The sequence below is a fragment of the Myotis daubentonii genome, chromosome 9 (assembly GCF_963259705.1).
Source record: "Myotis daubentonii chromosome 9, mMyoDau2.1, whole genome shotgun sequence".
Lineage (NCBI taxonomy): Eukaryota > Metazoa > Chordata > Mammalia > Chiroptera > Vespertilionidae > Myotis > Myotis daubentonii.
The window spans coordinates 81,828,797-81,841,945 of NC_081848.1; positions in this window are offsets into that span (position 1 = coordinate 81,828,797).

Below are 13,149 nucleotides of genomic sequence, written 5' to 3' on the forward strand. Positions count from 1 at the left end.
TGTTGGCCTGCGGACTGAAAGGTCCCGGTTTCTATTCCAGTCGAGGGCACATGCCCGGGTTGTGGGCTCCATCCCCAGTGTGGGGCGTGCAGGAGGCAGCCAGTCAATGATTCTCTCTCATCATTGATATTTCTATCTCTCTCCCCATCTCCCCTCCTCTCTGAAATCAATAAAAATATATTTTAAAAAGAAATTTCCTTTATGCATCCACTCAACAGTTATTGAGCGTCTGCTCTGTGCCAGACAGAGTCACCACCCCTCCTTGTGGGAACATTATTACTCCCCTCCCCCACTCATGACAGGTGTGGTCACGTGACTTGCCTTGACCAATAAAGTGTGAACAGACATGATACGTGTCTATGCGTTGCTCTGAGCAGAGGCTTTGGAGCCTTTTCAGGTTCTGCCATCACTCCCTCTGCCTCAAACACAGCACCTTCCTCCTGACCCTGCAGCCTGAACCCTGGAAGGGAGAGGACATGGGGTTGCAGCCACCCAGGGTTGCACCATGAGCAAGAACCACCTTTGTCACCATCACCACTGCATTTTGGTGGTTGGGTGCGATCCAGGCACACTGCATCCATGCTCTGCAGGGTGCTGTTTGCTGAGCTTTCCATCCTGGCCTTTGTCCTCAGTTGCTTCCTGTCTCATCGCTGTTCCTTGAAATGTGGTTCCCAGCGTTCCTCCTGACAGAGTCTGCGCAGCCTGGGGCCGGCGGCCGCTCCCTCCAGATCTGGGGGTCACACCCCTCCCTCCACAGCGTCCTGAGACTTGGGAATCTGTGCTCTCGGGCAACCTCACGGTCCGGAACACAGGACCCTCCCACGTAGCTGGACAAGAATGTCTCTGGGGACCCAAAAGACGTCATGAGTCCACACTCGGAGGCTTGGGAACCTGACCCCTTAGGACAGCTTTCTAAACTCCTCAGAGCCTCATTAAACTCCGCAGCCTACAATCTAACGAGCTTGGTGATAAGGTTGCCACGTCCACAGCAGACACAAAGGCACAACTAGAGCTAAATCAACACGCGAGGCGATGAGGCGGAATCAAGGGAAGAAAGGACGGTGGCTGAGTGCCAAACAGTGCCAGGCAGGACCCAACCCGCCACCACTCCGCCGGGCTGGTATGAACGTGCCCGTTTTCCAGGACAGGGAACTGAGGCTCCCATAGGTTAGCAATTTGTCGAAAGTCACAAGCTAGTCAGTAAGGGTCCAAATGGCATACAGTGGGTACTCTATGCAAACAGTAGCTCCTGGTGATGGTTTGACCTCGGTGCTGTTTGCGGGTAAAGCAAAAAAAAGGCAGTGGGAAGGGAGAGGCAAGAGGGCAGCAGGAGGTTCTCAGGGGGAGCAGGTCCCAGGTGGAGAGGGACCGTGTGAAGCGCAGGGCGCAGGGGCGGAGGGGACACCTGAGAGCCCGGAGGGAACAGAACACCTTCCCCACCTCAGCCAGGACCTCCTTGGCCAGGCTGCCCCTTTACTGTTCTCCCAGAGACCCAGCCCCAGCCTGGCCGGCAGGACAGGCCACAGCTCTGCCTCACCTGGTGAGACGGGCCTGGGCTCTCAGGGCTGCTCGCTGAGACAGAGGGGCCTGGACCAACGGGGCCGGACCGACAGAACCGCACGGACCACCCTCGCTGGATTCAGTGCAGGGAGAGCCAGCCCACATACTCCCGTTCCCTGACGAGGGCCCCACCCCCGGCTGCCCCCTGGGGGAGAGGAGAACAGGTGCAGCCTGCACACAGGGAGCCCAAGAGACACAGAGACCAGAGGCTGTGACTTCCTGCTCCAGCCCTCCTTCCAGCCTCAGCAACACCGAACCCCGAGCCCCGCCTCCTCCTGCCCTGAGGAGGGGCCCCCAGGCCTGCAGGGAGGCGCAGTGGGCTCCGTCTGCCCTGAGAGGGGGGGATGCATGAGCGGCAAGCACGCCCCAAACCGCAGTGGGCACGGGCAGAGCCCAGAGGGGCGGGGCAGGCAGCAGATGGCTAAGGCCGAACCACCCAGGATTTTGGAAGCTTTGACGAACTCCCTCCCAGGTTCATTTAACTTTTGATTGTGGTGAAATATATAACCTTAGATTTGCCACTTTAACTATTTGGAAATACAGTTCCTGGCACTAAGTACATTCACAGTGCTGTGCACCCAGCACCACCACCATCACCAGAACTTCATCTTCCCAACAGAGCCTCTGTCCCCATTACACACTCACTCCCCACCCGCCTCCCTGCCCCTGGGGACCACCATGCTACTGTACATCTGTATGAAACTGACCAGTCTAGGTTCCTCCTATAAGTCAAATTACGCAGTAATTGTCCTTCTGCGGCGAGCTTATTTCACTTACTACAATGTCTTCAGGGTTCATCCATGTGTCTGAATTTCCTTCCTTATTTTTTTAATGCATGTTTTTACTGATATCAGAGAGGAAGGGAGATGGAGAGAGAGAATGGTTGATCAGCTGCCTCCTGCATGCCCTCCACTGGGGACTAAGCCTGCGACCCGGGCATGTGCCCCGACCAGGAATGGAACTGTGACCTCCCAGTTCATAGGTCGATGCTCAACCACTGAGCCTCACAGGTTGGGCTCCTCCCTTTTTAATGCTGAGTAATATTCCCCTGTGTGTCTATGCCTCACTTTGTTTTCTTGGGTTTTGTTTTGTTTTTTATATTTTTTATTGATTTCAGAGAGGAAGGGAGAGGAAAAGATAGAAACATCAAAGATGAGAATCAGCCAAAACCGGTTTGGCTCAGTGGATAGAGCATCGGCCTGCGGACTGAAGGGTCCCGGGTTCGATTCCGGTCAAGGGCATGTACCTGGGTTGCGGGCACATCCCCAGTGGGAGATGTGCAGGAGGTGGCTGATCGATGCTTCTCTCCCATAGATGTTTCTAACTCTATCTCTCTCTCCCTTCCTCTCTGTAAAAAATCAATAAAATATATATTAAAAAAAAAAAAAGATGAGAATCATCGATCAGCTGCCTCCCACATACCCCTCACTGGGAATGGAGCCCGCAACCCAGGCACGAGCCCTTGATTGGAATCAAACCCGGGACCCTTCAGTCCGCAGGCCGACGCTCTATCCACTGAGCAACACCAGCCAGGGCTCTGCCTCACTCTGTTTATCCATTCATCTGTTGATGGGCATTTGGGCTGCTTTCACATGTTGGCTATAGTAAATAGTCAAACATGCATGTACAAATCTCTCTTCCAGACCCTGATTTTAATTCCTTTGGGTCTATGACCAGAAGTGGAATCTAGGTTCATATGGTAATTCTATGTTTACATTGTTGAGGAAGCACTAAGCCCCTCTCCACAGTGGCTGCATCACTTCACATCCACAGCAGCCGGGCACAAGACTTCCAATTTCCCCGCGGCCTCGCCAACAGGGGTAATTTTCTGTGTGTTTTCAATAACAGGCCTCCTGTGGGTATGAAGTGGTACCTCATTGTGGTTTCCATTGGCAGTTTTCTAATGATTCGTGATATTGAGCATCCTTTCATCTGCTTATTAGCCATTTGTGTATCTTCTTCAGAAAAATGTCTAAGTCCTTTGCCCATTTTTTGACTGGGTTGTTTGCTTTTGTTGTTGAGTTGCAGAAATTCTTCATATATTCTAGATATTGACCCCTGATGAACTATATGATTTGCAAATATTTTCTCACATCCTATGAGGGGGCTTTCACTTGGTGTTTTATGATGCACAACTTTTTTAATTTTGATGGAGCCGGTTCATCTAGTTTTTCTTCTGCTGTCTGTGCTTTTGGTGTCACAACAAAGAAATCACTGCCCCGTCCAATGGCATCAAGGGATGCCTTCGAAGGTGTTCTCGTTTCAGCTCTGATGTGGAGGCCTTTGGTCCATTGTCAGCTAGTTTTTGGACAGGGTGCAAGGTAAGGTGCAACTCTATCCTTCTGCCATGGAAATCCAGTTTTCCCAGCACCACTTGTTGAACAAATTATTGTTTTACATGAGCAAACACAAAAGCTATGTTTACGGTTCTCATAGCACTGTAAGCCGGAAGGGATATGCAAGTTAAACACAAATAAAACAAATGCCCAGTAGCATCCCAAATACAAATTAACATAGAGAACGATGTTATTTTGCCAAAACCCAACCGCCCCTGGCTCAGCGGTTGTGCCACGTGGTTCTCCATTGGAACCGCTGCTGACGTCTGTCCCTTGTTAGTCTGCCCTGTGTGTTCCCATCAGCTGCGGCAGTGAACACTCCCATGTGCTCACGAGCGCACACACATGCTGAGCATGACACCACCCGGCAGTGCGCCTCCTCACACGGTCATCCAGCCGGCCAGCCTCGCTGTTGAAGTTATCGTGGACACAAACCCCCACTCAAGAATTCTTGTAACGAACTTGTGAGTCTTGCCCCAGTCAGCGTGCCTCAGTGGTTGAGTGTCGATCTGTGAACCAAGAGGTCATGGTTTGATTCCTGGTCAGGGCACATGCTCAGGTTGTGGGCTCGATCCCCAGTGTGGGACGTGCAGGAGGCAGCCAGTCCATGATTCTCTCTCATTATTGATGTTTCTATCTCTCTCCCTTCCTCTCTGAAATCAATAAAAATATGTAGAGATATAGATATAGAGACATAGACATCGACATAGATATGTAGATATAGGTGTGAAGGAAAACCCCTACTGTTTGGAATTCTCTGCTATTCTTTGGACGGCCTCTTATTCTGAAAAAGTAACTTTGCTGTCTAGCCTGCTTGAAAAGTGGGGGAGATAAACAGCTCTCTGACCTTGTAGGCCAGAGACTAGATACATCCAATGCCATGCCAGGTGCATTTTTTTAATTGGACAGAACTGTATAGTTTTCAAGGCCGCCGCCAGCAAGCACACAAAGGGCTGGCTCTTCTATAAAAAGGGAAGTTCTGCTTGTAGCTTTGCTTAGATTTGGATGCATTTCCCTGAGCCCGCCGCGGTGAATAAAGTGTAACTCCAAACTCTCAGAGCGCTGTTTGGTTCTGGTCCGGTTTTTCTGTAACATAGGTATAGGTATATATAGACATAGATAGACAGATAGATACATACATACATAGATACATACATAGATAACTTGTGAGTCTTGAAAATCCATGTGAGGACCGCAGGGAGTGCATGGATCCCAGGCGGGAGACCCTGGTTTGGGCCGATGCAGCCCAAAGGCCTTCTAGAATGGGCGTGCTGACTGCAGCTCTTCTAAGGAGTGGAAGGGTTTTGTTTAACGATGCGAACAGCTGACTTTACAGCGGGCAGAGCTTCTCCCTGCAGATTACACTTAAGACAAATGTGTCTTTTCCAGATCTGGGTCCTGGGGTAGCCTCCAGTGGGCGGTCAGTGCTGCCAGGCAGGCGGTCCTAGTCCCTCCCGCTCCCCAGCCTTCCTCCTCCACCTCCCGCCCTCCTGAGCCCTGGCTTCCTTTTCCAGTACCTTCCTCCATGCCCCCAGCACAGCCACCCTCCTGGGCCTTCTCTCCTGCTCTTCAGAGGATATGCCCTGGCTGCCACCAGACCCGACTCCTGTCAATCAAGCTCAGGACATCCTCTGGCAAGCCCTCCCCCCCACCCCGTTCACGCCTTCCCACCAGCTCTTCACTCTACCTCCCACTGTGAAAACTCACTCCGTTCAATGCCATTCCTCTCCTTCCCTTTGCAGGGAAGGTCCTCGAAGCCCCTCTGAAGAGAGGTCCGCCCTCTTTCCACTCGCGCTTCCATTCTCCCGGGAACCCACCCGGGCCGGCTTGGGAGCAGAACAGCTCTTGTCGAGGTCGCCTGGATCCCGCGTTAGCAAGTCCACGGTCAGCCCTGTGCGCGTCACCGCATCACGCGTCACCGTCAGCAGCATCCCACACGGATGCTGCGGGAGACACCGCCCCCCTGGGCCTCCATCGCTGCTCACCTGCTCTTCCTCCCCCTCCCTCCTCCAGCCCAGCCTCTGCCGAAGGTGTGCCCAGCACTCCCTGCACCGCGTGGGTCTCAATGTCACCACAGACGGATGACATCTGTGCTTACACTCGGCCCAGGTCTCCCTCTGCTCCTGACTCCCAGGCAACAACCAGTTCCCGGCTCCACTAGCGGCGTCGAACGGGTACATCACACTCAACGTGTCAACCTGAGTGCCTCTCCCGCCACCTCCCTCTCATCTACTGACAACCCCGCCCTCTGGCTGCTCAGGACAAACACCTCAGCTCCACAAATGGCCCACGAGCATTTGAAACGATGCTCAAACGTCACTAGTCATCAGGGACATGCAAGTCAAGACCACAACTGCCCGGCCCGGGGTGGCCACCTATGAACCAGGAGGTCGCGGTTCGATTCCCGGTCAGGGCACATGCGTGGGTTGTGGCTCGATCCCCAGTGTGGGGCCCGCAGGAGGCAGCCGACCAATGATTCTCTCTCATCATTGATGTTTCTCTCTCTCTCTCCCTCTCCCTTTCTCTCTGAAATCAATAAAAATATATTTTTTAAAGATCAAGATGAGCTATCACTTCACACCCAGCAGGGTGGCTATAATCGTTTTTAAAGCAGACAACAACGTGTGTTGTGAAGGGTGTAGAGGTGGAAACCTCGTCACAGTGCTGGCGGGGAAATAAAATGGAGCAGCCACGGTGGACGCAGTTCAGCAATTCCTCTCCTGTGTATAAACCCAAGAGAACTGAAGACAGGCGTTCAACCCAAAACCTGCACGTAAATGATCAGAGCGGCATGTTCACAATGGCCCAAAGGTGGGAGCAACCTCATCCCCCTCCTCCCACCAAGCCCCTGCTCCCATTCCTGCCCTGCCCGCCGCAGGGCACCGGACCCTCGGCAGCACCCACTGACGCTGGTAAATGAAGAAGAACCTCAGCCCCTCCCTGGGACCTGCTCATGCCCCTGAGGGCAGGCGGGGCTTGTGGAAGGAGCCCCTCCCCCGCCCGGCCCTTCTGCTCTGTGTGGCCCCTCTGCCAGAGCTCTGGGCCGGCCTGCCCACCAGTGCCTGCCTCCCCCACAGCCGGCCAGGTTCCCCTGGAAGCCCTGCCACCACCGACCCCCCCTGCCAGCTACACGCACCCAGAGGGGCCTGTGTGGTAACTGGCACAGCGTTGTCCCGAGCTGATGGGCAGGTGGCTTTGGGAGAGGGGGGCTTCCTTGTCCATACCTGGTAGAAAGAAGGGAGTGAGCACTCCGCACATTCCAGGGACTCTGGCCAAAGTGTGACCTAGCACAGCGGTCACCAACCTTTCAGACCTCGCGGACCACCAGGGGTCCGTGGGCCACCGGTTGGCGACCACTGGGATAGAGGAACCCAGGTCCCTGATGGCCATGGAGCTGCTGCATCAAAGCTGGACTGGCTGCCTCTAGAATTCTTTTAACAGAAGACAAACACCAACCTCTCTCTATCTCGTTCTAGCCACTGTTATTTCGGTTCTCTGTTACTTGTAGCCAAGTGCAATTCTTTATCAATACCAGAAGTTTTGAGCACAACTTTCCCCACCTCTCTTCAAGAACAAAGAGGAGTTTGGTGTAGCAGCGTGACCCTGAGGAGGCCATATGGGAGGCAGAGCCTGCTGCTTGCAGGCCTGGGGCCTTGTGTTGGCCTGGTTCCATTTGCAGGAATGGACAAATGTGTGGTTTCATCTCTTAGGCCTGGAGGAGAATAAAAGGGTTTGGTGCAGAAGTGCCCGGGGAAGGGAGGGGAGGTGAGAACCGTGGAGGGGGCGGGGAGAGGGCTCGAGGCTAGGCCTGCAGAGGCGATTCTGTGAGAGGTGCTCAGCCTCTGGGCTCACGCAGTGTCCCTTCCAGGCCTGGGTGCCGAAGGACAGCACAGCGATGGGATGCACAGAGCCTTGCATTTGTGCCCCAACCCCAGCCTGACCCTGACCCTGACCCTGACTCTCTAGGACTGGCAGCCTGGGGACACCAGGGGCAGACCTGATGGCCAGAGGGGGTCGGGGTGGGAGTGGGGCCTGCTTTCCTAGAGGGCAGGTCAGCAGAAGCGGAAAACACAGACAGGACGAGGCCAGAGAGAAAGGCAGGTGTGGGCTTGTCTGAGCCCACGTGAGCCACCCCGGGGTGCTGCGGTGGCCGGCCCCGCGGTGTGCCGCTGGGTGCTGGGAGTGCAGTAATTTAGACGTGGATATGGACAACGCTTCATCAGTAGCTGCAGGCAGCTGAGCGGGTGATACAGGGCGGGAATGTGATGAACTTAATTAACGTCATAAATTCCGCTAGCTTCCAGTGCTGTGGCTCTCTTATTACCTGGGGAGACGTCCCCTGTGCAAGCAGCTTTCAGCAACGGCTCCAGAAACATCCTGGAAGTCCGCGGCCCTCCCCGGTGGTGGAGCTCACACCACATTTCCTCAGCCCAGTCAATGTTTGCTCACCGAATCAGCAATTCAGCCAAATGGCCTTAAAGGCGCACGCAACCTTTTTTTTTTTTTTAAGCAAAAGCTTCTAGCTCAGTCTAAGCGGCTCCGTCTGGCCTTCCATTTGCGAAGGACTTTGTTCCCAGAAACATCCCTTTGCCGGCGGATCCTCACAATAAAGATGCAAAACACGCAGCCGGGATCAGAAGTGCAGCAGCCAACATCGCTGCAGCTTGTACAGCGTGGCCTCGCCTCTGGTCAGGGAGGGACATCTTCACCTCATTCCGCAGACAGAGTCCAAGGAGGGTCTGCCGTGTGTGGATGTGGCAGTGGAGCATCCAGGGCTTAGAAAAGAGGTTGTTCCACCCCCTCCAAACCGTCAGCAACACAGGAAGAGGGGCTCATTAGTAGCCGCCATATTTGTTCAAGTGGAATACAAGTGCTAGTTAAGATATAGGCGCGTCAGCGCTGAGCCTGGCCCGGCACCAAGTGCCTTCCACATGTGCTTTCATTTAATCCCCGTCCATCCCTCCCACTTACACTTTCTTAAAAACTCCCGGCTTGCTCGCAGGTGCCCACAGTGTCCCCCCAGGACCCAAGCACAATCTAGGTCAGCGGTCGAGGACCACTAGTGGTCCGTGAGGTCCGAAAGGCTGGCGACCGCTGCTCTATCCTGCCTTTGCTGTCCTTCACAGGAGGGTCCTGTGCTGGAGATCACCACATGATCCCAAAACAGTTACTGCAGCTCCAGACATTACACCCACATCCCGGGCAGCAGGGAGTAGAAAGGAGCAAGGGCAAAGGGACATGCCTCCCAGCTGAGTCAGCCTCCATCCCAGAGCTTTCCCAGAAACTCCACCCAATAACCTTCTATTACATCTTACTGGCTCTTTCTGAAAGGCTGAGAAACGTGGTGTTAGACCAGTAAAAAGCCCATTGGCACTCCCAACAGACAGGGGTGTGGATGTTGGTTAAGCAAATAGCAGCTTCGGACACCCCGTCTTGAGAGCTAGACCAAAGTAAAGAAACAGAGCCTCAGTCCTAGCCGGTGTGGCTCAGTAAAGTGTCGGCATGCGGACCAAAGGATTCTGGGTTCGATTCCAGTCAAGAGCATGCACCTTGGTTGCAGGCTCCTTCCCGGCACAGGCCCTGGTTGGGGTGCGTGCAGGAGGCAACCAATCCATGTGTTTCTCTCACAGCGATGTTTTTCTCTGTCTTTCCCTCTCTCTTCCACTCTCTCTAAAAATTAATGGAAAAATATCCTCAGGTGACGATTAACACAGAAAGAAAGGAAGGAAGGAAGGAAGGAAGGAAGGAAGGAAGGAAGGAAGGAAGGAAGGAAGGAAGGAAGGAAGGAAGGAAGGAAGAAAGAAAGAAATTAAGAAAGAAAGAAAGAAAGAAAGAAAGAAAGAAAGAAAGAAAGAAAGAAAGAAAGAAAGAAAGAAAGAAAAGAAAAGAAAAGAAAAGAAAAGAAAAGAAAAGAAAAGAAAAGAAATAGAGCCTCGGATTAATTTCTCCCCTGGTTTTGTTTTTTTGTCAAGAGGGGGAGTGAGGAGGGAGTCCCAAGAAGAGAATGATACAAGTCCAGAAACAGTAGCTACGGCACCATGAAAAGAGGGGGCCCACTCTACACCTGAGAGGTGACCCTGAGTGGCGGTGCTCACCTGAACAAGTCTACTGTCAGCCCACCGCTCAGTAATGAGGTAAAGCAGCGGCCGCCGGACTAAAGCTCCGCTGGTGGTGGACTGGGACAGCAGGGTCTTTGTCTCCTGGGTTTGCACGGAGCTTGTCCCTCACCCATCTTTTGTTTGTGTTGTTTGCTTTTCTCCTCGAAACAATTTACTCTAAATCCCCGTTTCTGGAGTTCCCGGGCCACAGTGTTCACATGGTGGAACCAAGTTGATCAGAATGAAAGCGAGCTCAGAGGAAGAACACCACGGTGTCACGTGATGCCTGGCCTGATTGATTTCAACAGAGGCTGTGACATGTCTGCCTTTCTGAGCTGGCATGACCGCCTCCAATAAAGAAAGCCCAGATACACACACACACACACACACACACATATTTTTCAGAGAGGAAGGAAGAGGGAGAGAGAGAGAGAAACATCAATGATGAGAGACAATCATTGATCGGCTGCCTCCTGCACACCCCACACGTGGTATCAAGCCTGCAACCCGGGCATGCCCCCTGACCAGGAATCGAACTGTGACTTCCTGTTTCATAGGTCGATGCTCAACCACTGAGCCACGCTGGCTGGGCTAGAAATGTCTTAAAGAGATAACTCTGAGAGACAGAGTAACATTGTGATGAAGAGCTTAGGGTCTGGAGTAGAGAAACCTAAGTTCTGGGGTGGACCTCCCTGGACGCCATCGTGTGACCTTGGACAGTTTACCCCTCTGACCTCATTTTCCTCATCCCCAAAATGGAACAATAACACCTGGCAATAACGTAGAACCTATTCATGAAGTGAAAATTACCTGTGGACAACACTGGGCCCCGTGCCTGGCTCCTGGCACAGGGCACATGCCCAGTAACATTAACAATTACTATCATTTGTCTGACAACAACAGTGATAATGGCATTGACTTGTATCGGGGCGGCACAGAAGGGGTTTAGCACAGGGCCTGGCACATAAGACTCGATAAATGGGTTCATCGTCATGATTATCCTTGTTGCTGAAGGAAATATCCTGAAAGCACCTCCTCTTTCCATGGGCCGCTAAAGACACTTCCCCCGGGTCTCCCGCCCAGCGCCCTAAGCCTCGGGCAGGGGCGAAGCGGGCACCGAAGCCGGTGAGGAAGCTTGAAGAGCACCACCTGCGTGGCATCTGGGACTCCTGCCCACTGACCCCCAGTGCCAAGGGACGGGGCTCAGAGGCAGCTCCTCCCAGCCCTCTGCCCAGTGGCCTCCCGCCGGCCGGTGGCAGGTTTGCGGGGGGTGTCTGTCAGTGAGCAGGCCCTGCCAGGCACCTGCTGGCCCCGCTGGGCGGGGAAATAACAGACATGGGGAGGGCGTGGCAGACACCCCTTACCCGCAGCACACCCTCCTCCAATACAGTGGCGCTGGCCACAACCGCTGGTAGACTGGGTTCTGGGAGCTCCTACCGTGAAACTGGGCCTGCGTCCCGTGGGAGAATCCACATCGCACCAAGCGCGGCCGGTGAGCAGGGAGCAGGCGGGAGCCCGGGCTCTGCCCTTCTGCAGCCCTGGGGCGGCGGGTACGTCCCCCCTCCCCCTCTGGGGGCCTTGGTCCCGGTCAGGAGGGTTCAGGGGGTTGGTCGGATATGTGGCTCAAACCCTGCCTCAGGGAAGCTTGTTACTGAGGCCGATGCCCGACCCCACCCCAGAACCGGGATTCAGCGGGACACGGACGGCCCGGAACCCACCTGCCTCTTCCACAGGGACCTGTGCCCCCCGCTGTCACTCAGCCGGTGGTTTCCGGGGCCCCGGTCTCGCTCTCAGCATGGCTGTCTCCTGCGCCCCGGGGAGTCTAAGCGACGGAGGTCCAAGAGGGGAGCAGCGGGAGACAACCCCCACCCCCACCCCAGGGCTCTGGCTCTGGCCTGGGGTGGTGTGTGCGCTCCACCGTGGCCACCCCTCCCCGCCCCAGCCGGGCAGCTGCCAGCACTGGGGCTGCTGGGAGACCCACCTGTGGACACTGGGCTCCTTGCTTTTCCTGCTGAGAAGCCCTCACCTTGTTTTCATCCCAACGGAATGGCAGTCCCAGCTGAGAACTGGGGGAGCCGGGCTTGGCACGGGGCGAGGCCCATCCGTCTGGGTCCAGGTCTGAGTCCCACAAACCCCTGCGGTCAACAAAGTCCCACAAGTCCCTGCGGCCAACAAAGTCCCACAAGTCCCTGCGGCCAACAAAGTCCCACAAATCCCTGCGGTGAACCAAGTCCCACAAGTCCCTGCGGTCAACAAAGTCCCACAAGTCCCTGCGGCACCCAAAGGGGAAGAACGCGGCGTTTGCCCCGAAGCCTCTCCCCCGCGCTCCGTGCCTCCCTGGGTGCCGGCTCACACGCTCACCACACTCACCACACGCGCGTGCACGCTCGCGGCTACTCACACACTCGCCAGCACAACGCTTTGCTCACATGCGCGCTCCTACACCCACACTCACACCTTCCTGTGAGCTCACACACGCATTTAGCCCCATGCACACACGGGGTGCGTTCCCACCACCACCCACTCCCAGCCGGCCGGTTTGTGCCCACGCGGCCCACGCCGCGCCAGGAGCCAGGCCGGGGAAGCTGCGAGACAGACTCCGCGTGTGGGCGGCGGGGCGGGGCGCCATCGGACCCCACCGCCCAGGACGGACCCTCGGGAGGGGGAAGCGTGCCCAGACGCGGGTGGCTTGGGGAGCAGACCTGGGCCAGTCCTGATACCCCCGTTTCTCTTGAGTTTTTAACAAATGCCACTGGTGGCGGCGCCCAGTGTGCGGGCGCCTCGCCGGGCCCTGCTGCCACCGCCGCACCCCTCTCCTGGGAACTCCACCTCCTCCTCGCAGATGCTCCAGCCTGCCCCTGCATGGAGGAGAGGGGCTTCCTTCCCGCCCCACGATGGGTCACAGGCCCCCGCAGCCAGACTGCAGGCCAGGAGAGGCCCTCGGGACCACCAGCAGCTCTGCCGGGAAGCGAGCAGGCGCAGGAGCAAGGACACTCCGCGGGGGAGACGCATCATTTCATTCTCAAGGAGACAGCACGTCTTGGATCTTGTCCATGCTGCCTCAAGTCATATAAAATGATAGGATCGCTCTAAAGGGCAGTTTGATCATATATATCAAAGCCTTTAAAATGTGCTTGCGTGGGCATATCCTGTAG